This window comes from Rhinoderma darwinii (genome assembly GCF_050947455.1).
Source record: "Rhinoderma darwinii isolate aRhiDar2 chromosome 2 unlocalized genomic scaffold, aRhiDar2.hap1 SUPER_2_unloc_9, whole genome shotgun sequence".
NCBI classification, from domain to species: Eukaryota; Metazoa; Chordata; class Amphibia; order Anura; family Rhinodermatidae; genus Rhinoderma; species Rhinoderma darwinii.
The window spans coordinates 254,451-281,897 of NW_027461733.1; positions in this window are offsets into that span (position 1 = coordinate 254,451).

Consider the following 27,447-nt stretch of genomic DNA (forward strand, 5'->3'; position numbering starts at 1 on the left):
GGGTAGGTCCCTTTAGCTGGATTTGGTCAGGGCAATACAGAGAGATGTAATGCTTATGTTATTGCTCCTCTCTCTCAAGGTAAAATTGTGTGGTCTGAGATGGTATCATGTTTGTTTTGGAGAAATACCACAGACCAATAACCTTGAAAGGTATTGGGAATAAAGAGGTCTGCTTTTTTCAAAATTCTGTGTAGGTGTCATAGTATGGCGCCATTTGCTGGTTAGGAAGTCATCTGATTTGATTTTAGTGATGGTGTTCACTGTGTTTTTTTAGTCTTTGAAACCAGTGACTCCACAGGGACTTGGTTTTGGTAAATTTGTCACCAGTCTCTACTTCTGTGTACCAGAGTAGTGTGTGATATCTGATAGCCAGGGGTTTGAAACTATTTTTTTTAAGAATTCTGTACTGACTGGATTTCCGGATTATGAGGTCCTAGGCTATAGGAACTTTAGTATTTGCTGCTATTTACAATAAGTGACACACAAGATTGGTAAAGACACCAATTTTGGAGATGGAGAGGCAAGGCTGAAGGGGAGGAGGAGGCCTTTATTTGAAGATAACAATTCTTGTGTTGTTATGTTCAAAAGTCTTATCTAGTAAGTTTCCCATAGGAAGGTATTGGGAATAGAGACATTTTTTTTTTTCAAAATTCCATGTAGGTGTCGTGGTATGGCACCATTTGCTTGTTAGGAAGTCATATGAGTTTATTTCACATGATGGTGTTCATTATGTTATTTTAGTCTTTGAAGCCAGTGACTCCATAGGGACTTGTTTTTTGATTAAATTTGCCACCAGTCTCTACTTATTTTTCCCAGAGTAGTATGTGATATTTCATAGGCAGGGATTTGAAACTATTTTTTTAAGAATTCTGGACTGACTGGTTTCCTGGATGATGAGGTCTTAGGCTATGGGAACTTTACTGTCTACTGATTTTTATAATAAGTAACGCAAAGAATTGGTAAAGACACCAATTTTGGAGATGGAGAGGAAAGGCTGAAGGGGAGGAGGAGGCCTTTATTTGAAGATAACAATTCTTGTGTTGGTATGTTCAAAAGTCTTATCTAGTAAGTTTCCCATAGCTCGCTATCTTTTTATCCAAATTCTTCATTTACCCACTATCTGACAAATATAATAGAAGTAGCATTATTTACTCACCTAATATACCAAGAGCTGTTTTACAAATGGTTGGAGACTCATATGTATATTGGGCTTAAAGCCAATGCCTGTAGTGGTGCCATATGTTTAGATAAAGAACCAGGACTGAAGCAGATTTTGAGAGCTTTTGTGTGATGATAAATTGTGTAGACTTAGGATATCCAGACCTTGTATGTTTTCCAATGCGTAGCTATCATGTGTTGTACTATAGAATCAATACATTTTGTAAAAAAAAAAGTGCTTGTAAAGTGGTATACACTTCTGGGTGAATTAATTCTGTGTTTTCCTGTTTATTGTAAAAAAGTTGGAAATTTTTTGGTATAGTTTTCAATTTTGTTTTATACTTCCACACATTTCATGTTAATGTTGTACTCTCATTTGATTTTGATTGGCTGTGTATAATCATGGAGATTTTATCTAGATTCTTTTACTATATTTTATATGTTATTCTGTTACATTGAAGTTAGATGTACCTCAAATCATTATAGTTACATTGGTAATATGGTGAGATTGCTATCATATCACTGTGTCATTTCCATTATGTTCATCTAATTTCCAATGGAGATGTCTGGTCAGAAGTGGTTTGTTTGGTTCAGTTGCTGGGCCCTCCTTGGATATTGGTGCTTCATGTGAAGTGGAATAACTTAGGGTAGGTCCCTTTAGCTGGATTTGGTCAGGGCAATAAAGAGAGATGTAATGCTTATGTTATTGCTCCTCTCTCTCAAGGTAAAATTGTGTGGTCTGAGATGGTATCATGTTTGTTTTGGAGAAATACCACAGACCAATAACCTTGAAAGGAATTGGGAATAAAGAGGTCTGCTTTTTTCAAAATTCTGTGTAGGTGTCATAGTATGGCGCCATTTGCTGGTTAGGAAGTCATCTGATTTGATTTTAGTGATGGTGTTCACTGTGTTTTTTTAGTCTTTGAAACCAGTGACTCCACAGGGACTTGGTTTTGGTAAATTTGTCACCAGTCTCTACTTCTGTGTACCAGAGTAGTATGTCATATCTGATAGCCAGGGGTTTGAAACTATTTTTTTAAGAATTCTGTACTGACTGGATTTCCGCATTATGAGGTCCTAGGCTATAGGAACTTTAGTATTTGCTGCTATTTACAATAAGTGACACATAAGATTGGTAAAGACACCAATTTTGGAGATGGAGAGGAAAGGCTGAAGGGGAGGAGGAGGCCTTTATTTGAAGATAACAATTCTTGTGTTGTTATGTTCAAAAGTCTTATCTAGTAAGTTTCCCATAGGAAGGAATTGTGAATAGAGACATATTTTTTTTTCAAAATTCCATGTAGGTGTCGTGGTATGGCACCATTTGCTTGTTAGGAAGTCATATGAGTTTATTTTACATGATGGTGTTCATTATGTTATTTTAGTCTTTGAAGCCAGTGACTCTATAGGGACTTGTTTTTTGATTAAATTTGCCACCAGTCTCTACTTATTTGTCCCAGAGTAGTATGTGATATCTCATAGGCAGGGATTTGAAACTATTTTTTTAAGAATTCTGGACTGACTGGTTTCCTGGATGATGAGGTCTTAGGCTATGGGAACTTTACTGTCTACTGATTTTTATAATAAGTAACGCAAAGAATTGGTAAAGACACCAATTTTGGAGATGGAGAGGAAAGGCTGAAGGGGAGGAGGAGGCCTTTATTTGAAGATAACAATTCTTGTGTTGGTATGTTCAAAAGTCTTATCTAGTAAGTTTCCCATAGCTCGCTATCTTTTTATCCAAATTCTTCATTTACCCACTATCTGACAAATATAATAGAAGTAGCTTTATTTACTCACCTAATATACCAAGAGCTGTTTTACAAATGGTTGGAGACTCATATGTATATTGGGCTTAAAGCCAATGCCTGTAGTGGTGCCATAGGTTTAGATAAAGAACCAGGACTGAAGCAGATTTTGAGAGCTTTTGTGTGATGATAAATTGTGTAGACTTAGGATATCCAGACCTTGTACGTTTTCCAATGCGTAGCTATCATGTGTTGTACTATAGAATCAATACATTTTGTAAAAAAAAAAGTGCTTGTAAAGGGGTATACACTTCTGGGTGAATTAATTCCGTGTTTTCCTGTTTATTGTAAAAAAGTTGGACATTTTTTGGTATAGTTTTCAATTTTGTTTTATACTTGCACACATTTCATGTTAATGTTGTACTGTCATTTGATTTTGATTGGCTGTGTATAATCATGGAGATTTTATCTAGATTCTTTTACTATATTTTATATGTTATTCTGTTACATTGAATTTAGATGTACCTCAAATCATTATAGTTACATTGGTAATATGGTGAGATTGCTATCATATCACTGTGTCATTTCCATTATGTTCATCTAATTTCCAATGGAGATGTCTGGTCAGAAGTTGTTTGTTTGGTTCAGTTGCTGGGCCCTCCTTGGATATTGGTGCTTCATGTGAAGTGGAATAACTTAGGGTAGGTCCCTTTAGCTGGATTTGGTCAGGGCAATACAGAGAGATGTAATGCTTATGTTATTGCTCCTCTCTCTCAAGGTAAAATTGTGTGGTCTGAGATGGTATCATGTTTGTTTTGGAGAAATACCACAGACCAATAACCTTGAAAGGTATTGGGAATAAAGAGGTCTGCTTTTTTCAAAATTCTGTGTAGGTGTCATAGTATGGCGCCATTTGCTGGTTAGGAAGTCATCTGATTTGATTTTAGTGATGGTGTTCACTGTGTTTTTTTAGTCTTTGAAACCAGTGACTCCACAGGGACTTGGTTTTGGTAAATTTGTCACCAGTCTCTACTTCTGTGTACCAGAGTAGTGTGTGATATCTGATAGCCAGGGGTTTGAAACTATTTTTTTTAAGAATTCTGTACTGACTGGATTTCCGGATTATGAGGTCCTAGGCTATAGGAACTTTAGTATTTGCTGCTATTTACAATAAGTGACACATAAGATTGGTAAAGACACCAATTTTGGAGATGGAGAGGCAAGGCTGAAGGGGAGGAGGAGGCCTTTATTTGAACATAACAATTCTTGTGTTGTTATGTTCAAAAGTCTTATCTAGTAAGTTTCCCATAGGAAGGTATTGGGAATAGAGACATATTTTTTTTTCAAAATTCCATGTAGGTGTCGTGGTATGGCACCATTTGCTTGTTAGGAAGTCATATGGGTTTATTTTACATGATGGTGTTCATTATGTTATTTTAGTCTTTGAAGCCAGTGACTCCATAGGGGCTTGTTTTTTGATTAAATTTGCCACCAGTCTCTACTTATTTGTCCCAGAGTAGTATGTGATATCTCATAGGCAGGGATTTGAAACTATTTTTTTAAGAATTCTGGACTGACTGGTTTCCTGGATGATGAGGTCTTAGGCTATGGGAACTTTACTGTCTGCTGATTTTTATAATAAGTAACGCAAAGAATTGGTAAAGACACCAATTTTTGAGATGGAGAGGAAACGCTGAAGGGGAGGAGGAGGCCTTTATTTGAAGATAACAATTCTTGTGTTGTTATGTTCAAAAGTCTTATCTAGTAAGTTTCCCATAGCTCGCTATCTTTTTTTCCAAATTCTTCATGTACCCACTATCTGACAAATATAATAGAAGTAGCATTATTTACTCACCTAATATTCCAAGAGCTGTTTTACAAATGTTTGGAGACTCATATGTATATTGGGCTTAAAGCCAATGCCTGTAGTGGTGCCATAGGTTCAGATAAAGAACCAGGACTGAAGCAGATTTTGAGAGCTTTGGTGTGATGATAAATTGTGTAGACTTAGGATATCCAGACCTTGTACGTTTTCCAATGCGTAGCTATCATGTGTTGTACTATAGAATCAATACATTTTGTAAAAAAAAGTGCTTGTAAAGGGGTATACACTTCTGGGTGAATTAATTCTGTGTTTTCCTGTTTATTGTAAAGAAGTTGGAAATTTTTTGGTATAGTTTTCAATTTTGTTTTATACTTGCACACATTTCATGTTAATGTTGTACTCTCATTTGATTTTGATTGGCTGTGTATAATCATGGAGATTTTATCTAGATTCTTTTACTATATTTTATATGTTATTCTGTTACATTGAAGTTAGATGTACCTCAAATCATTATAGTTACATTGGTAATATGGTGAGATTGCTATAATATCACTGTGTCATTTCCATTATGTTCATCTAATTTCCAATGGAGATGTCTGGTCAGAAGTGGTTTGTTTGGTTCAGTTGCTGGGCCCTCCTTGGATATTGGTGCTTCATGTGAAGTGGAATAACTTAGGGTAGGTCCCTTTAGCTGGATTTGGTCAGGGCAATAAAGAGAGATGTAATGCTTATGTTATTGCTCCTCTCTCTCAAGGTAAAATTGTGTGATCTGAGATGGTATCATGTTTGTTTTGGAGAAATACCACAGACCAATAACCTTTAAAGGTATTGGGAATAAAGAGGTCTGCTTTTTTCAAAATTCTGTGTAGGTGTCATAGTATGGCGCCATTTGCTGGTTAGGAAGTCATCTGATTTGATTTTAGTGATGATGTTCACTGTGTTTTTTTAGTCTTTGAAACCAGTGACTCCACAGGGACTTGGTTTTGGTAAATTTGTCACCAGTCTCTACTTCTGTGTACCAGAGTAGTATGTGATATCTGATAGCCAGGGGTTTGAAACTATTTTTTTAAGAATTCTGTACTGACTGGATTTCCGGATTATGAGGTCCTAGGCTATAGGAACTTTAGTATTTGCTGCTATTTACAATAAGTGACACATAAGATTGGTAAAGACACCAATTTTGGAGATGGAGAGGCAAGGCTGAAGGGGAGGAGGAGGCCTTTATTTGAAGATAACAATTCTTGTGTTGTTATGTTCAAAAGTCTTATCTAGTAAGTTTCCCATAGGAAGGTATTGGGAATAGAGACATATTTTTTTTTCAAAATTCCATGTAGGTGTCGTGGTATGGCACCATTTGCTTGTTAGGAAGTCATATGAGTTTATTTTACATGATGGTGTTCATTATGTTATTTTAGTCTTTGAAGCCAGTGACTCCATAGGGGCTTGTTTTTTGATTAAATTTGCCACCAGTCTCTACTTATTTGTCCCAGAGTAGTATGTGATATCTCATAGGCAGGGATTTGAAACAATTTTTTTAAGAATTCTGGACTGACTGGTTTCCTGGATGATGAGGTCTTAGGCTATGGGAACTTTACTGTCTGCTGATTTTTATAATAAGTAACGCAAAGAATTGGTAAAGACACCAATTTTGGAGATGGAGAGGAAAGGCTGAAGGGGAGGAGGAGGCCTTTATTTGAAGATAACAATTCTTGTGTTGTTATGTTCAAAAGTCTTATCTAGTAAGTTTCCCATAGCTCGCTATCTTTTTTTCCAAATTCTTCATGTACCCACTATCTGACAAATATAATAGAAGTAGCATTATTTACTCACCTAATATTCCAAGAGCTGTTTTACAAATGTTTGGAGACTCATATGTATATTGGGCTTAAAGCCAATGCCTGTAGTGGTGCCATAGGTTCAGATAAAGAACCAGGACTGAAGCAGATTTTGAGAGCTTTTGTGTGATGATAAATTGTGTAGACTTAGGAAATCCACACCTTGTATGTTTTCCAATGCGTAGCTATCATGTGTTGTACTATAGAATCAATACATTTTGTAAAAAAAAGTGCTTGTAAAGGGGTATACACTTCTGGGTGAATTAATTCTGTGTTTTCCTGTTTATTGTAAAAAAGTTGGAAATTTTTTGGTATAGTTTTCAATTTTGTTTTATACTTGCACACATTTGATGTTAATGTTGTACTCTAATTTGATTTTGATTGGCTGTGTATAATCATGGAGACTTTATCTAGATTCTTTTACTATATTTTATATGTTATTCTGTTACATTGAAGTTAGATGTACCTCAAATCATTATAGTTACATTGGTAATATGGTGAGATTGCTATAATATCACTGTGTCATTTCCATTATGTTCATCTAATTTCCAATGGAGATGTCTGGTCAGAAGTGGTTTGTTTGGTTCAGTTGCTGGGCCCTCCTTGGATATTGGTGCTTCATGTGAAGTGGAATAACTTAGGGTAGGTCCCTTTAGCTGGATTTGGTCAGGGCAATAAAGAGAGATGTAATGCTTATGTTATTGCTCCTCTCTCTCAAGGTAAAATTGTGTGATCTGAGATGGTATCATGTTTGTTTTGGAGAAATACCACAGACCAATAACCTTTAAAGGTATTGGGAATAAAGAGGTCTGCTTTTTTCAAAATTCTGTGTAGGTGTCATAGTATGGCGCCATTTGCTGGTTAGGAAGTCATCTGATTTGATTTTAGTGATGATGTTCACTGTGTTTTTTTAGTCTTTGAAACCAGTGACTCCACAGGGACTTGGTTTTGGTAAATTTGTCACCAGTCTCTACTTCTGTGTACCAGAGTAGTATGTGATATCTGATAGCCAGGGGTTTGAAACTATTTATTTAAGAATTCTGTACTGACTGGATTTCCGGATTATGAGGTCCTAGGCTATAGGAACTTTAGTATTTGCTGCTATTTACAATAAGTGACACATAAGATTGGTAAAGACACCAATTTTGGAGATGGAGAGGCAAGGCTGAAGGGGAGGAGGAGGCCTTTATTTGAAGATAACAATTCTTGTGTTGTTATGTTCAAAAGTCTTATCTAGTAAGTTTCCCATAGGAAGGTATTGGGAATAGAGACATATTTTTTTTTCAAAATTCCATGTAGGTGTCGTGGTATGGCACCATTTGCTTGTTAGGAAGTCATATGAGTTTATTTTACATGATGGTGTTCATTATGTTATTTTAGTCTTTGAAGCCAGTGACTCCATAGGGGCTTGTTTTTTGATTAAATTTGCCACCAGTCTCTACTTATTTGTCCCAGAGTAGTATGTGATATCTAATAGGCAGGGATTTGAAACTATTTTTTTAAGAATTCTGAACTGACTGGTTTCCTGGATGATGAGGTCTTAGGCTATGGGAACTTTACTGTCTGCTGATTTTTATAATAAGTAACGCAAAGAATTGGTAAACACACCAATTTTGGAGATGGAGAGGAAAGGCTGAAGGGGAGGAGGAGGCCTTTATTTGAAGATAACAATTTTTGTGTTGTTATGTTTAAAAGTCTTATCTAGTAAGTTTCCCATAGCTCGCTATCTTTTTTTCCAAATTCTTCATGTACCCACTATCTGACAAATATAATAGAAGTAGCATTATTTACTCACCTAATATTCCAAGAGCTGTTTTACAAATGGTTGGAGACTCATATGTATATTGAGCTTAAAGCCAATGCCTGTAGTGGTGCCATAGGTTTAGATAAAGAACCAGGACTGAAGCAGATTTTGAGAGCTTTTGTGTGATGATAAATTGTGTAGACTTAGAATATCCAGACCTTGTACGTTTTCCAATGCGTAGCTATCATGTGTTGTACTATAGAATCAATACATTTTGTAAAAAAAAGTGCTTGTAAAGGGGTATACACTTCTGGGTGAATTAATTCTGTGTTTTCCTGTTTACTGTAAAAAAGTTGGGATTTTTTGGTATAGTTTTCAATTTTGTTTTATGCTTACACACATTTCATGTTAATGTTGTACTCTTATTTGATTTTGATTGGCTGTGTATAATCATGGAGATTTTATCTAGATTCTTTTACTATATTTTATATGTTATTCTGTTACATTGAAGTTAGATGTACCTCAAATCATTATAGTTACATTGGTAATATGGTGAGATTGCTATCATATCACTGTGTCATTTCCATTATGTTCATCTTTTTTCCAATGGAGATGTCTGGTCAGAAGTGGTTTGTTTGGTTCAGTTGCTGGGCCCTCCTTGGATATTGGTGCTTCATGTGAAGTGGAATAACTTAGGGTAGGTCCCTTTAGCTGGATTTGGTCAGGGCAATAAAGAGAGATGTAATGCTTATGTTATTGCTCCTCTCTCTCAAGGTAAAATTGTGTGGTCTGAGATGGTATCAGGTTTGTTTTGGAGAAATACCACAGACCAATAACCTTGAAAGGTATTGGGAATAAAGAGGTCTGCTTTTTTCAAAATTCTGTGTAGGTGTCATAGTATGGCGCCATTTGCTGGTTAGGAAGTCATCTGATTTGATTTTAGTGATGGTGTTCACTGTGTTTTTTTAGTCTTTGAAACCAGTGACTCCACAGGGTCTTGGTTTTGGTAAATTTGTCACCAGTCTCTACTTCTGTGTACCAGAGTAGTATGTGATATCTGATAACCAGGGGTTTGAAACTATTTTTTTAAGAATTCTGTACTGACTGGATTTCCGCATTATGAGGTCCTAGGCTATAGGAACTTTAGTATTTGCTGCTATTTACAATAAGTGACACAAAAGATTGGTAAAGACACAAATTTTGGAGATGGAGAGGCAAGGCTGAAGGGGAGGAGGAGGCCTTTATTTGAACATAACAATTCTTGTGTTGTTATGTTCAAAAGTCTTATCTAGTAAGTTTCCCATAGGAAGGTATTGGGAATAGATACATATTTTTTTTTAAAAATTCCATGTAGGTGTCGTGGTATGGCACCATTTGCTTGTTAGGAAGTCATATGAGTTTATTTTACATGATGGTGTTCATTATGTTATTTTAGTCTTTGAAGCCAGTGACTCCATAGGGACTTGTTTTTTGATTAAATTTGCCACCAGTCTCTACTTATTTGTCCCAGAGTAGTATGTGATATCTCATAGGCAGGGATTTGAAACTATTTTTTTAAGAATTCTGGACTGACTGGTTTCCTGGATGGTGAGGTCTTAGGCTATGGGAACTTTACTGTCTGCTGATTTTTATAATAAGTAACGCAAAGAATTGGTAAAGACACCAATTTTGGAGTTGGAGAGGAAAGGCTGAAGGGGAGGAGGAGGCCTTTATTTGAAGATAACAATTCTTGTGTTGTTATGTTCAAAAGTCTTATCTAGTAAGTTTCCCATAGCTCGCTATCTTTTTTTCCAAATTCTTCATGTACCCACTATCTGACAAATATAATAGAAGTAGCATTATTTACTCACCTAATATACCAAGAGCTGTTTTACAAATGGTTGGAGACTCATATGTATATTGGGCTTAAAGCCAATGCCTGTAGTGGTGCCATAGGTTTAGATAAAGAACCAGGACTGAAGCAGATTTTGAGAGCTTTTGTGTGATGATAAATTGTGTAGACTTAGGATATCCAGACCTTGTACGTTTTCCAATGCGTAGCTATCATGTGTTGTACTATAGAATCAATACATTTTGTAAAAAAAAAGTGCTTGTAAAGGGGTATACACTTCTGCGTGAATTAATTCTGTGTTTTCCTGTTTATTGTAAAAAAGTTGGACATTTTTTGGTATAGTTTTCAATTTTGTTTTATACTTGCACACATTTCATGTTAATGTTGTACTCTCATTTGATTTTGATTGGCTGTGTATAATCATGGAGATTTTATCTATATTCTTTTACTATATTTTATGTTATTCTGTTACATTGAAGTTAGATGTACCTCAAATTATTATAGTTACATTGGTAATATGGTGAGATTGCTATCATATCACTGTGTCATTTCCATTATGTTCATCTAATTTCCAATGGAGATGTCTGGTCAGAAGTGGTTTGTTTGGTTCAGTTGCTGGGCCCTCCTTGGATATTGGTGCTTCATGTGAAGTGGAATAACTTAGGGTAGGTCCCTTTAGCTGGATTTGGTCAGGGCAATAAAGAGAGATGTAATGCTTATGTTATTGCTCCTCTCTCTCAAGGTAAAATTTTGTGGTCTGAGATGGTATCATGTTTGTTTTGGAGAAATACCACAGACCAATAACCTTGAAAGGTATTGGGAATAAAGAGGTCTGCTTTTTTCAAAATTCTGTGTAGGTGTCATAGTATGGCGCCATTTGCTGGTTAGGAAGTCATCTGATTTGATTTTAGTGATGGTGTTCACTGTGTTTTTTTAGTCTTTGAAACCAGTGACTCCACAGGGACTTGGTTTTGGTAAATTTGTCACCAGTCTCTACTTCTGTGTACCAGAGTAGTATGTGATATCTGATAGCCAGGGGTTTGAAACAATTTTTTTAAGAATTCTGTACTGACTGGATTTCCGGATTATGAGGTCCTAGGCTATAGGAACTTTAGTATTTGCTGCTATTTACAATAAGTGACACATAAGATTAGTAAAGACACCAATTTTGGAGATGGAGAGGCAAGGCTGAAGGGGAGGAGGAGGCCTTTATTTGAAGATAACAATTCTTGTGTTGTTATGTTCAAAAGTCTTATGTAGTAAGTTTCCCATAGGAAGGTATTGGGAATAGAAACATATATTTTTTTTCAAAATTCCATGTAGGTGTCGTGGTATGGCACCATTTGCTTGTTAGGAAGTCATATGAGTTTATTTTACATGATGGTGTTCATTATGTTATTTTAGTCTTTGAAGCCAGTGACTCCATAGGGACTTGTGTTTTGATTAAATTTGCCACCAGTCTCTACTTATTTGTCCCAGAGTAGTATGTGATATCTCATAGGCAGGGATTTGAAACTATTTTTTTAAGAATTCTGGACTGACTGGTTTCCTGGATGATGAGGTCTTAGGCTATGGGAACTTTACTGTCTGCTGATTTTTATAATAAGTAACGCAAAGAATTGGTAAAGACACCAATTTTTGAGATGGAGAGGAAAGGCTGAAGGGGAGGAGGAGGCCTTTATTTGAAGATAACAATTCTTGTGTTGTTATGTTCAAAAGTCTTATCTAGTAAGTTTCCCATAGCTCGCTATCTTTTTTTCCAAATTCTTCATGTACCCACTATCTGACAAATATAATTGACGTAGCATTATTTACTCACCTAATATACCAAGAGCTGTTTTACAAATGGTTGGAGACTCATATGTATATTGGGCTTAAAGCCAATGCCTGTAGTGGTGCCATAGGTTTAGATAAAGAACCAGGACTGAAGCAGATTTTGAGAGCTTTTGTGTGATGATAAATTGTGTAGACTTAGGATATCCAGACCTTGTACGTTTTCCAATGCGTAGCTATCATGTGTTGTACTATAGAATCAATACATTTTGTAAAAAAAAAGTGCTTGTAAAGGGGTATACACTTCTGGGTGAATTAATTCTGTGTTTTCCTGTTTACTGTAAAAAAGTTGGGATTTTTTGGTATAGTTTTCAATTTTGTTTTATGCTTACACACATTTCATGTTAATGTTGTACTCTTATTTGATTTTGATTGGCTGTGTATAATCATGGAGATTTTATCTAGATTCTTTTACTATATTTTATATGTTATTCTGTTACATTGAAGTTAGATGTACCTCAAATCATTATAGTTACATTGGTAATATGGTGAGATTGCTATCATATCACTGTGTCATTTCCATTATGTTCATCTTTTTTCCAATGGAGATGTCTGGTCAGAAGTGGTTTGTTTGGTTCAGTTGCTGGGCCCTCCTTGGATATTGGTGCTTCATGTAAAGTGGAATAACTTAGGGTAGGTCCCTTTAGCTGGATTTGGTCAGGGCAATAAAGAGAGATGTAATGCTTATGTTATTGCTCCTCTCTCTCAAGGTAAAATTGTGTGGTCTGAGATGGTATCAGGTTTGTTTTGGAGAAATACCACAGACCAATAACCTTGAAAGGTATTGGGAATAAAGAGGTCTGCTTTTTTCAAAATTCTGTGTAGGTGTCATAGTATGGCGCCATTTGCTGGTTAGGAAGTCATCTGATTTGATTTTAGTGATGGTGTGCACTGTGTTTTTTTAGTCTTTGAAACCAGTGACTCCACAGCGACTTGGTTTTGGTAAATTTGTCATCAGTCTCTACTTCTGTGTACCAGAGTTGTATGTGATATCTGATAGCCTGGGGTTTGAAACTATTTTTTTAAGAATTCTGTACTGTCTGGATTTCCGGATTATGAGGTCCTAGGCTATAGGAACTTTAGTATTTGCTGCTATTTACAATAAGTGACACATAAGATTGGTAAAGACACCAATTTTGGAGATGGAGAGGCAAGGCTGAAGGGGAGGAGGAGGCCTTTATTTGAACATAACAATTCTTGTGTTGTTATGTTCAAAAGTCTTATCTAGTAAGTTTCCCATAGGAAGGTATTGGGAATAGAGACATATTTTTTTTTCAAAATTCCATGTAGGTGTCGTGGTATGGCACCATTTGCTTGTTAGGAAGTCATATGGGTTTATTTTACATGATGGTGTTCATTATGTTATTTTAGTCTTTGAAGCCAGTGACTCCATAGGGGCTTGTTTTTTGATTAAATTTGCCACCAGTCTCTACTTATTTGTCCCAGAGTAGTATGTGATATCTCATAGGCAGGGATTTGAAACTATTTTTTTAAGAATTCTGGACTGACTGGTTTCCTGGATGATGAGGTCTTAGGCTATGGGAACTTTACTGTCTGCTGATTTTTATAATAAGTAACGCAAAGAATTGGTAAAGACACCAATTTTTGAGATGGAGAGGAAACGCTGAAGGGGAGGAGGAGGCCTTTATTTGAAGATAACAATTCTTGTGTTGTTATGTTCAAAAGTCTTATCTAGTAAGTTTCCCATAGCTCGCTATCTTTTTTTCCAAATTCTTCATGTACCCACTATCTGACAAATATAATAGAAGTAGCATTATTTACTCACCTAATATTCCAAGAGCTGTTTTACAAATGTTTGGAGACTCATATGTATATTGGGCTTAAAGCCAATGCCTGTAGTGGTGCCATAGGTTCAGATAAAGAACCAGGACTGAAGCAGATTTTGAGAGCTTTGGTGTGATGATAAATTGTGTAGACTTAGGATATCCAGACCTTGTACGTTTTCCAATGCGTAGCTATCATGTGTTGTACTATAGAATCAATACATTTTGTAAAAAAAAGTGCTTGTAAAGGGGTATACACTTCTGGGTGAATTAATTCTGTGTTTTCCTGTTTATTGTAAAGAAGTTGGAAATTTTTTGGTATAGTTTTCAATTTTGTTTTATACTTGCACACATTTCATGTTAATGTTGTACTCTCATTTGATTTTGATTGGCTGTGTATAATCATGGAGATTTTATCTAGATTCTTTTACTATATTTTATATGTTATTCTGTTACATTGAAGTTAGATGTACCTCAAATCATTATAGTTACATTGGTAATATGGTGAGATTGCTATAATATCACTGTGTCATTTCCATTATGTTCATCTAATTTCCAATGGAGATGTCTGGTCAGAAGTGGTTTGTTTGGTTCAGTTGCTGGGCCCTCCTTGGATATTGGTGCTTCATGTGAAGTGGAATAACTTAGGGTAGGTCCCTTTAGCTGGATTTGGTCAGGGCAATAAAGAGAGATGTAATGCTTATGTTATTGCTCCTCTCTCTCAAGGTAAAATTGTGTGATCTGAGATGGTATCATGTTTGTTTTGGAGAAATACCACAGACCAATAACCTTTAAAGGTATTGGGAATAAAGAGGTCTGCTTTTTTCAAAATTCTGTGTAGGTGTCATAGTATGGCGCCATTTGCTGGTTAGGAAGTCATCTGATTTGATTTTAGTGATGATGTTCACTGTGTTTTTTTAGTCTTTGAAACCAGTGACTCCACAGGGACTTGGTTTTGGTAAATTTGTCACCAGTCTCTACTTCTGTGTACCAGAGTAGTATGTGATATCTGATAGCCAGGGGTTTGAAACTATTTTTTTAAGAATTCTGTACTGACTGGATTTCCGGATTATGAGGTCCTAGGCTATAGGAACTTTAGTATTTGCTGCTATTTACAATAAGTGACACATAAGATTGGTAAAGACACCAATTTTGGAGATGGAGAGGCAAGGCTGAAGGGGAGGAGGAGGCCTTTATTTGAAGATAACAATTCTTGTGTTGTTATGTTCAAAAGTCTTATCTAGTAAGTTTCCCATAGGAAGGTATTGGGAATAGAGACATATTTTTTTTTCAAAATTCCATGTAGGTGTCGTGGTATGGCACCATTTGCTTGTTAGGAAGTCATATGAGTTTATTTTACATGATGGTGTTCATTATGTTATTTTAGTCTTTGAAGCCAGTGACTCCATAGGGGCTTGTTTTTTGATTAAATTTGCCACCAGTCTCTACTTATTTGTCCCAGAGTAGTATGTGATATCTCATAGGCAGGGATTTGAAACAATTTTTTTAAGAATTCTGGACTGACTGGTTTCCTGGATGATGAGGTCTTAGGCTATGGGAACTTTACTGTCTGCTGATTTTTATAATAAGTAACGCAAAGAATTGGTAAAGACACCAATTTTGGAGATGGAGAGGAAAGGCTGAAGGGGAGGAGGAGGCCTTTATTTGAAGATAACAATTCTTGTGTTGTTATGTTCAAAAGTCTTATCTAGTAAGTTTCCCATAGCTCGCTATCTTTTTTTCCAAATTCTTCATGTACCCACTATCTGACAAATATAATAGAAGTAGCATTATTTACTCACCTAATATTCCAAGAGCTGTTTTACAAATGTTTGGAGACTCATATGTATATTGGGCTTAAAGCCAATGCCTGTAGTGGTGCCATAGGTTCAGATAAAGAACCAGGACTGAAGCAGATTTTGAGAGCTTTTGTGTGATGATAAATTGTGTAGACTTAGGAAATCCACACCTTGTATGTTTTCCAATGCGTAGCTATCATGTGTTGTACTATAGAATCAATACATTTTGTAAAAAAAAGTGCTTGTAAAGGGGTATACACTTCTGGGTGAATTAATTCTGTGTTTTCCTGTTTATTGTAAAAAAGTTGGAAATTTTTTGGTATAGTTTTCAATTTTGTTTTATACTTGCACACATTTGATGTTAATGTTGTACTCTAATTTGATTTTGATTGGCTGTGTATAATCATGGAGACTTTATCTAGATTCTTTTACTATATTTTATATGTTATTCTGTTACATTGAAGTTAGATGTACCTCAAATCATTATAGTTACATTGGTAATATGGTGAGATTGCTATAATATCACTGTGTCATTTCCATTATGTTCATCTAATTTCCAATGGAGATGTCTGGTCAGAAGTGGTTTGTTTGGTTCAGTTGCTGGGCCCTCCTTGGATATTGGTGCTTCATGTGAAGTGGAATAACTTAGGGTAGGTCCCTTTAGCTGGATTTGGTCAGGGCAATAAAGAGAGATGTAATGCTTATGTTATTGCTCCTCTCTCTCAAGGTAAAATTGTGTGATCTGAGATGGTATCATGTTTGTTTTGGAGAAATACCACAGACCAATAACCTTTAAAGGTATTGGGAATAAAGAGGTCTGCTTTTTTCAAAATTCTGTGTAGGTGTCATAGTATGGCGCCATTTGCTGGTTAGGAAGTCATCTGATTTGATTTTAGTGATGATGTTCACTGTGTTTTTTTAGTCTTTGAAACCAGTGACTCCACAGGGACTTGGTTTTGGTAAATTTGTCACCAGTCTCTACTTCTGTGTACCAGAGTAGTATGTGATATCTGATAGCCAGGGGTTTGAAACTATTTATTTAAGAATTCTGTACTGACTGGATTTCCGGATTATGAGGTCCTAGGCTATAGGAACTTTAGTATTTGCTGCTATTTACAATAAGTGACACATAAGATTGGTAAAGACACCAATTTTGGAGATGGAGAGGCAAGGCTGAAGGGGAGGAGGAGGCCTTTATTTGAAGATAACAATTCTTGTGTTGTTATGTTCAAAAGTCTTATCTAGTAAGTTTCCCATAGGAAGGTATTGGGAATAGAGACATATTTTTTTTTCAAAATTCCATGTAGGTGTCGTGGTATGGCACCATTTGCTTGTTAGGAAGTCATATGAGTTTATTTTACATGATGGTGTTCATTATGTTATTTTAGTCTTTGAAGCCAGTGACTCCATAGGGGCTTGTTTTTTGATTAAATTTGCCACCAGTCTCTACTTATTTGTCCCAGAGTAGTATGTGATATCTAATAGGCAGGGATTTGAAACTATTTTTTTAAGAATTCTGAACTGACTGGTTTCCTGGATGATGAGGTCTTAGGCTATGGGAACTTTACTGTCTGCTGATTTTTATAATAAGTAACGCAAAGAATTGGTAAACACACCAATTTTGGAGATGGAGAGGAAAGGCTGAAGGGGAGGAGGAGGCCTTTATTTGAAGATAACAATTTTTGTGTTGTTATGTTTAAAAGTCTTATCTAGTAAGTTTCCCATAGCTCGCTATCTTTTTTTCCAAATTCTTCATGTACCCACTATCTGACAAATATAATAGAAGTAGCATTATTTACTCACCTAATATTCCAAGAGCTGTTTTACAAATGGTTGGAGACTCATATGTATATTGAGCTTAAAGCCAATGCCTGTAGTGGTGCCATAGGTTTAGATAAAGAACCAGGACTGAAGCAGATTTTGAGAGCTTTTGTGTGATGATAAATTGTGTAGACTTAGAATATCCAGACCTTGTACGTTTTCCAATGCGTAGCTATCATGTGTTGTACTATAGAATCAATACATTTTGTAAAAAAAAGTGCTTGTAAAGGGGTATACACTTCTGGGTGAATTAATTCTGTGTTTTCCTGTTTACTGTAAAAAAGTTGGGATTTTTTGGTATAGTTTTCAATTTTGTTTTATGCTTACACACATTTCATGTTAATGTTGTACTCTTATTTGATTTTGATTGGCTGTGTATAATCATGGAGATTTTATCTAGATTCTTTTACTATATTTTATATGTTATTCTGTTACATTGAAGTTAGATGTACCTCAAATCATTATAGTTACATTGGTAATATGGTGAGATTGCTATCATATCACTGTGTCATTTCCATTATGTTCATCTTTTTTCCAATGGAGATGTCTGGTCAGAAGTGGTTTGTTTGGTTCAGTTGCTGGGCCCTCCTTGGATATTGGTGCTTCATGTGAAGTGGAATAACTTAGGGTAGGTCCCTTTAGCTGGATTTGGTCAGGGCAATAAAGAGAGATGTAATGCTTATGTTATTGCTCCTCTCTCTCAAGGTAAAATTGTGTGGTCTGAGATGGTATCAGGTTTGTTTTGGAGAAATACCACAGACCAATAACCTTGAAAGGTATTGGGAATAAAGAGGTCTGCTTTTTTCAAAATTCTGTGTAGGTGTCATAGTATGGCGCCATTTGCTGGTTAGGAAGTCATCTGATTTGATTTTAGTGATGGTGTTCACTGTGTTTTTTTAGTCTTTGAAACCAGTGACTCCACAGGGTCTTGGTTTTGGTAAATTTGTCACCAGTCTCTACTTCTGTGTACCAGAGTAGTATGTGATATCTGATAACCAGGGGTTTGAAACTATTTTTTTAAGAATTCTGTACTGACTGGATTTCCGCATTATGAGGTCCTAGGCTATAGGAACTTTAGTATTTGCTGCTATTTACAATAAGTGACACAAAAGATTGGTAAAGACACAAATTTTGGAGATGGAGAGGCAAGGCTGAAGGGGAGGAGGAGGCCTTTATTTGAACATAACAATTCTTGTGTTGTTATGTTCAAAAGTCTTATCTAGTAAGTTTCCCATAGGAAGGTATTGGGAATAGATACATATTTTTTTTTAAAAATTCCATGTAGGTGTCGTGGTATGGCACCATTTGCTTGTTAGGAAGTCATATGAGTTTATTTTACATGATGGTGTTCATTATGTTATTTTAGTCTTTGAAGCCAGTGACTCCATAGGGACTTGTTTTTTGATTAAATTTGCCACCAGTCTCTACTTATTTGTCCCAGAGTAGTATGTGATATCTCATAGGCAGGGATTTGAAACTATTTTTTTAAGAATTCTGGACTGACTGGTTTCCTGGATGGTGAGGTCTTAGGCTATGGGAACTTTACTGTCTGCTGATTTTTATAATAAGTAACGCAAAGAATTGGTAAAGACACCAATTTTGGAGTTGGAGAGGAAAGGCTGAAGGGGAGGAGGAGGCCTTTATTTGAAGATAACAATTCTTGTGTTGTTATGTTCAAAAGTCTTATCTAGTAAGTTTCCCATAGCTCGCTATCTTTTTTTCCAAATTCTTCATGTACCCACTATCTGACAAATATAATAGAAGTAGCATTATTTACTCACCTAATATACCAAGAGCTGTTTTACAAATGGTTGGAGACTCATATGTATATTGGGCTTAAAGCCAATGCCTGTAGTGGTGCCATAGGTTTAGATAAAGAACCAGGACTGAAGCAGATTTTGAGAGCTTTTGTGTGATGATAAATTGTGTAGACTTAGGATATCCAGACCTTGTACGTTTTCCAATGCGTAGCTATCATGTGTTGTACTATAGAATCAATACATTTTGTAAAAAAAAAGTGCTTGTAAAGGGGTATACACTTCTGCGTGAATTAATTCTGTGTTTTCCTGTTTATTGTAAAAAAGTTGGACATTTTTTGGTATAGTTTTCAATTTTGTTTTATACTTGCACACATTTCATGTTAATGTTGTACTCTCATTTGATTTTGATTGGCTGTGTATAATCATGGAGATTTTATCTATATTCTTTTACTATATTTTATGTTATTCTGTTACATTGAAGTTAGATGTACCTCAAATTATTATAGTTACATTGGTAATATGGTGAGATTGCTATCATATCACTGTGTCATTTCCATTATGTTCATCTAATTTCCAATGGAGATGTCTGGTCAGAAGTGGTTTGTTTGGTTCAGTTGCTGGGCCCTCCTTGGATATTGGTGCTTCATGTGAAGTGGAATAACTTAGGGTAGGTCCCTTTAGCTGGATTTGGTCAGGGCAATAAAGAGAGATGTAATGCTTATGTTATTGCTCCTCTCTCTCAAGGTAAAATTTTGTGGTCTGAGATGGTATCATGTTTGTTTTGGAGAAATACCACAGACCAATAACCTTGAAAGGTATTGGGAATAAAGAGGTCTGCTTTTTTCAAAATTCTGTGTAGGTGTCATAGTATGGCGCCATTTGCTGGTTAGGAAGTCATCTGATTTGATTTTAGTGATGGTGTTCACTGTGTTTTTTTAGTCTTTGAAACCAGTGACTCCACAGGGACTTGGTTTTGGTAAATTTGTCACCAGTCTCTACTTCTGTGTACCAGAGTAGTATGTGATATCTGATAGCCAGGGGTTTGAAACAATTTTTTTAAGAATTCTGTACTGACTGGATTTCCGGATTATGAGGTCCTAGGCTATAGGAACTTTAGTATTTGCTGCTATTTACAATAAGTGACACATAAGATTAGTAAAGACACCAATTTTGGAGATGGAGAGGCAAGGCTGAAGGGGAGGAGGAGGCCTTTATTTGAAGATAACAATTCTTGTGTTGTTATGTTCAAAAGTCTTATGTAGTAAGTTTCCCATAGGAAGGTATTGGGAATAGAAACATATATTTTTTTTCAAAATTCCATGTAGGTGTCGTGGTATGGCACCATTTGCTTGTTAGGAAGTCATATGAGTTTATTTTACATGATGGTGTTCATTATGTTATTTTAGTCTTTGAAGCCAGTGACTCCATAGGGACTTGTGTTTTGATTAAATTTGCCACCAGTCTCTACTTATTTGTCCCAGAGTAGTATGTGATATCTCATAGGCAGGGATTTGAAACTATTTTTTTAAGAATTCTGGACTGACTGGTTTCCTGGATGATGAGGTCTTAGGCTATGGGAACTTTACTGTCTGCTGATTTTTATAATAAGTAACGCAAAGAATTGGTAAAGACACCAATTTTTGAGATGGAGAGGAAAGGCTGAAGGGGAGGAGGAGGCCTTTATTTGAAGATAACAATTCTTGTGTTGTTATGTTCAAAAGTCTTATCTAGTAAGTTTCCCATAGCTCGCTATCTTTTTTTCCAAATTCTTCATGTACCCACTATCTGACAAATATAATTGACGTAGCATTATTTACTCACCTAATATACCAAGAGCTGTTTTACAAATGGTTGGAGACTCATATGTATATTGGGCTTAAAGCCAATGCCTGTAGTGGTGCCATAGGTTTAGATAAAGAACCAGGACTGAAGCAGATTTTGAGAGCTTTTGTGTGATGATAAATTGTGTAGACTTAGGATATCCAGACCTTGTACGTTTTCCAATGCGTAGCTATCATGTGTTGTACTATAGAATCAATACATTTTGTAAAAAAAAAGTGCTTGTAAAGGGGTATACACTTCTGGGTGAATTAATTCTGTGTTTTCCTGTTTACTGTAAAAAAGTTGGGATTTTTTGGTATAGTTTTCAATTTTGTTTTATACTTACACACATTTCATGATAATATTGTACTCTTATTTGATTTTGATTGGCTGTGTATAATCATGGAGATTTTATCTAGATTCTTTTACTATATTTTATATGTTATTCTGTTACATTGAAGTTAGATGTACCTCAAATCATTATAGTTACATTGGTAATATGGTGAGATTGCTATCATATCACTGTGTCATTTCCATTATGTTCATCTAATTTCCAATGGAGATGTCTGGTCAGAAGTGGTTTGTTTGGTTCAGTTGCTGGGCCCTCCTTGGATATTGGTGCTTCATGTGAAGTGGAATAACTTAGGGTAGGTCCCTTTAGCTGGATTTGGTAAGGGCAATAAAGAGAGATGTAATGCTTATGTTATTGCTCCTCTCTCTCAAGGTAAAATTGTGTGGTCTGAGATGGTATCAGGTTTGTTTTGGAGAAATACCACAGACCAATAACCTTGAAAGGTATTGGGAATAAAGAGGTCTGCTTTTTTCAAAATTCTGTGTAGGTGTCATAGTATGGCGCCATTTGCTGGTTAGGAAGTCATCTGATTTGATTTTAGTGATGGTGTTCACTGTGTTTTTTTAGTCTTTGAAACCAGTGACTCCACAGGGACTTGGTTTTGGTAAATTTGTCACCAGTCTCTACTTCTGTGTACCAGAGTAGTATGTGATATCTGATAGCCAGGGGTTTGAAACTATTTATTTAAGAATTCTGTACTGACTGGATTTCCGGATTATGAGGTCCTAGGCTATAGGAACTTTAGTATTTGCTGCTATTTACAATAAGTGACACATAAGATTGGTAAAGACACCAATTTTGGAGATGGAGAGGCAAGGCTGAAGGGGAGGAGGAGGCCTTTATTTGAACATAACAATTCTTGTGTTGTTATGTTCAAAAGTCTTATCTAGTAAGTTTCCCATAGGAAGGTATTGGGAATAGAGACATATTTTTTTTTCAAAATTCCATGTAGGTGTCGTGGTATGGCACCATTTGCTTGTTAGGAAGTCATATGGGTTTATTTTACATGATGGTGTTCATTATGTTATTTTAGTCTTTGAAGCCAGTGACTCCATAGGGGCTTGTTTTTTTATTAAATTTGCCACCAGTCTCTACTTATTTGTCCCAGAGTAGTATGTGATATCTCATAGGCAGGGATTTGAAACTATTTTTTTAAGAATTCTGGACTGACTGGTTTCCTGGATGATGAGGTCTTAGGCTATGGGAACTTTACTGTCTGCTTATTTTTTTAATAAGTAACGCAAAGAATTGGTAAAGACACCAATTTTTGAGATGGAGAGGAAAGGCTGAAGGGGAGGAGGAGGCCTTTATTTGAAGATAACAATTCTTGTGTTGTTATGTTCAAAAGTCTTATCTAGTAAGTTTCCCATAGCTCGCTATCTTTTTTTCCAAATTCTTCATGTACCCACTATCTGACAAATATAATAGAAGTAGCATTATTTACTCACCTAATATACCAAGAGCTGTTTTACAAATGGTTGGAGACTCATATGTATATTGGGCTTAAAGCCAATGCCTGTAGTGGTGCCATAGGTTTAGATAAAGAACCAGGACTGAAGCAGATTTTGAGAGCTTTTGTGTGATGATAAATTGTGTAGACTTAGGATATCCAGACCTTGTACGTTTTCCAATGCGTAGCTATCATGTGTTGTACTATAGAATCAATACATTTTGTAAAAAAAAGTGCTTGTAAAGGGGTATACACTTCTGGGTGAATTAATTCTGTGTTTTCCTGTTTACTGTAAAAAAGTTGGGATTTTTTGGTATAGTTTTCAATTTTGTTTTATACTTGCACACATTTCATGTTAATGTTGTACTCTCATTTGATTTTGATCGGCTGTGTATAATCATGGAGATTTTATCTAGATTATTTTACTATATTTTATATGTTATTCTGTTACATTGAAGTTAGATGTACCTCAAATCATTATAGTTACATTGGTAATATGATGAGATTGCTATCATATCACTGTGTCATTTCCATTATGTTCATCTAATTTCCAATGGAGATGTCTGGTCAGAAGTGGTTTGTTTGGTTCAGTTGCTGGGCCCTCCTTGGATATTGGTGCTTCATGTGAAGTGGAATAACTTAGGGTAGGTCCCTTTAGCTGGATTTGGTCAGGGCAGTAAAGAGGAGATGTAATGCTTATGTTATTGTTCCTCTCTCTCAAGGTAAAATTGTGTGGTCTGAGATGGTATCATGTTTGTTTTGGAGAAATACCACAGACCAATAACCTTGAAAGGTATTGGGAATAAAGAGGTCTGCTTTTTTCAAAATTCTGTGTAGGTGTCATAGTATGGCGCCATTTGCTGGTTAGGAAGTCATCTGATTTGATTTTAGTGATGGTGTTCACTGTGTTTTTTTAGTCTTTGAAACCAGTGACTCCACAGGGACTTGGTTTTGGTAAATTTGTCGCCAGTCTCTACTTCTGTGTACCAGAGTAGTATGTGATTTCTGATAGCCAGGTGTTTGAAACTATTTTTTTAAGAATTCTGTACTGACTGGATTTCCGGATTAGGAGGTCCTAGGCTATAGGAACTTTAGTATTTGCTGCTATTTACAATAAGTGACACAAAAGATTGGTAAAGACACCAATTTTGGAGATGGAGAGGAAAGGCTGAAGGGGAGGAGGAGGCCTTTATTTGAACACAACAATTCTTGTGTTGTTATGTTCAAAAGTCTTATCTAGTAAGTTTCCCATAGGAAGGTATTGGGAATGGAGACATATTTTTTTTTCAAAATTCCATGTAGGTGTCATGGTATGGCACCATTTGCTTGTTAGGAAGTCATATGAGTTTATTTTACATGATGGTGTTCATTATGTTATTTTAGTTTTTGAAGCCAGTGACTCCATAGGGACTTGATTTTTGATTAAATTTGCCACCAGTCTCTACTAATTTGTCCCAGAGTAGTATGTGATATCTCATAGGCAGGGATTTGAAACAATTTTTTTAAGAATTCTGGACTGACTGGTTTCCTGGATGATGAGGTCTTAGGCTATGGGAACTTTACTGTCTGCTGATTTTTATAATAACTAACGCAAAGAATTGGTAAAGACACCAATTTTGGAGATGGAGAGGAAAGGCTGAAGGGGAGGAGGAGGCCTTTATTTGAAGATAACAATTCTTGTGTTGTTATGTTCAAAAGTCTTATCTAGTAAGTTTCCCATAGCTCGCTATCTTTTTTTCCAAATTCTTCATGTACCCACTATCTGACAAATATAATAGAAGTAGCATTATTTACTCACCTAATATACCAAGAGCTGTTTTACAAATGGTTGGAGACTCATATGTATATTGGGCTTAAAGCCAATGCCTGTAGTGGTGCCATAGGTTTAGATAAAGAACCAGGACTGAAGCAGATTTTGAGAGCTTTTGTGTGATGATAAATTGTGTAGACTTAGGATATCCAGACCTTGTACGTTTTCCAATGCGTAGCTATCATGTTTTGTACTATAGAATCAATACATTTTGGGAAAAAAAAGTGCTTGTAAAGGGGTATACACTTCTGGGTGAATTAATTCTGTGTTTTCCTGTTTATTGTAAAAAAGTTGGGATTTTTTGGTATAGTTTTCAATTTTGTTTTATACTTGCACACATTTCATGTTAATGTTGTACTCTCATTTGATTTTGATTGGCTGTGTATAATCATGGAGATTTTATCTAGATTATTTTACTATATTTTATATGTTATTCTGTTACATTGAAGTTAGATGTACCTCAAATCATTATAGTTACATTGGTAATATGGTGAGATTGCTATCATATCACTGTGTCATTTCCATTATGTTCATCTAATTTCCAATGGAGATGTCTGGTCAGAAGTGGTTTGTTTGGTTCAGTTGCTGGGCCCTCCTTGGATATTGGTGCTTCATGTGAAGTGGAATAACTTTGGGTAGGTCCCTTTAGCTGGATTTGATGAGGGAAATAAAGAGAGATGTAATGCTTATGTTATTGCTCCTCTCTTTCAAGGTAAAATTGTGTGGTCTGAGATGGTATCAGGTTTGTTTTGGAGAAATACCACAGACCAATAACCTTGAAAGGTATTGGGAATAAAGAGGTCTGCTTTTTTCAAAATTCTGTGTAGGTGTCATAGTATGGCGCCATTTGCTGGTTAGGAAGTCATCTGATTTGATTTTAGTGATGGTGTTCACTGTGTTTTTTTAGTCTTTGAAACCAGTGACTCCACAGGGACTTGATTTTGGTAAATTTGTCACCAGTCTCTACTTCTATGTACCAGAGTAGTATGTGATATCTGATAGCCAGGGGTTTGAAACTATTTTTTTATGAATTCTGTACTGACTGGATTTCCGGATTATGAGGTCCTAGGCTATAGGAACTTTAGTATTTGCTGCTATTTACAATAAGTGACACATAAGATTGGTAAAGACACCAATTTTGGAGATGGAGAGGCAAGGCTGAAGGGGAAGAGGAGGCCTTTATTTGAAGATAACAATTCTTGTGTTGTTATGTTCAAAAGTCTTATCTAGTAAGTTTCCCATAGGAAGGTATTGGAAATAGAGACATAATTTTTTTTTCAAAATTCCATGTAGGTGTCGTGGTATGGCACCATTTGCTTGTTAGGAAGTCATATGAGTTTATTTTACATGATGGTGTTCAGTATGTTATTTTAGTCTTTGAAGCCAGTGACTCCATAGGGACTTGTTTTTTGATTAAATTTGCCACCAGTCTCTACTTATTTGTCCCAGAGTAGTATGTGATATCTCATAGGCAGGGATTTGAAACTATTTTTTTAAGAATTCTGGACTGACTGGTTTCCTGGATGATGAGGTCTTAGGCTATGGGAACTTTACTGTCTGCTGATTTTTATAATAAGTAACGCAAAGAATTGGTAAAGACACCAATTTTGGAGATGGAGAGGAAAGGCTGAAGGGGAGGAGGAGGCCTTTATTTGAAGATAACAATTCTTGTGTTGTTATGTTCAAAAGTCTTATCTAGTAAGTTTCCCATAGCTCGCTATCTTTTTTTCCAAATTCTTCATGTACCCACTATCTGACAAATATAATAGAAGTAGCATTATTTACTCACCTAATATTCCAAGAGCTGTTTTACAATTGGTTGGAGACTCATATGTATATTGGGCTTAAAGCCAATGCCTGTAGTGGTGCCATAGGTTTAGATAAAGAACCAGGACTGAAGCAGATTTTGAGAGCTTTTGTGTGATGATAAATTGTGTAGACTTAGGATATCCAGACCATGTACGTTTTCCAATGCATAGCTATCATGTGTTGTACTATAGAATCAATACATTTTGTAAAAAAAGTGCTTGTAAAGGGCTATACACTTCTGGGTGAATTAATTCTGTGTTTTCCTGTTTACTGTAAAAAAGTTGGGATTTTTTGGTATAGTTTTCAATTTTGTTTTATACTTGCACACATTTCATGTTAATGTTGTACTCTCATTTGATTTTGATCGGCTGTGTATAATCATGGAGATTTTATCTAGATTATTTTACTATATTTTATATGTTATTCTGTTACATTGAAGTTAGATGTACCTCAAATCATTATAGTTACATTGGTAATATGGTGAGATTGCTATCATATCACTGTGTCATTTCCATTATGTTCATCTAATTTCCAATGGAGATGTCTGGTCAGAAGTGGTTTGTTTGGTTCAGTTGCTGGGCCCTCCTTGGATATTGGTGCTTCATGTGAAGTGGAATAACTTAGGGTAGGTCCCTTTAGATGGATTTGGTCAGGGCAGTAAAGAGGAGATGTAATGCTTATGTTATTGCTCCTCTCTCTCAAGGTAAAATTGTGTGGTCTGAGATGGTATCATGTTTGTTTTGGAGAAATACCACAGACAAATAACCTTGAAAGGTATTGGGAATAAAGAGGTCTGCTTTTTTCAAAATTCTGTGTAGGTGTCATAGTATGGCGCCATTTGCTGGTTAGGAAGTCATCTGATTTGATTTTAGTGATGGTGTTCACTGTGTTTTTTTAGTCTTTGAAACCAGTGACTCCACAGGGACTTGGTTTTGGTAAATTTGTCGCCAGTCTCTACTTCTGTGTACCAGAGTAGTATGTGATTTCTGATAGCCAGGGGTTTAAAACTATTTTTTTAAGAATTCTGTACTGACTGGATTTCCGGATTATGAGGTCCTAGGCTATAG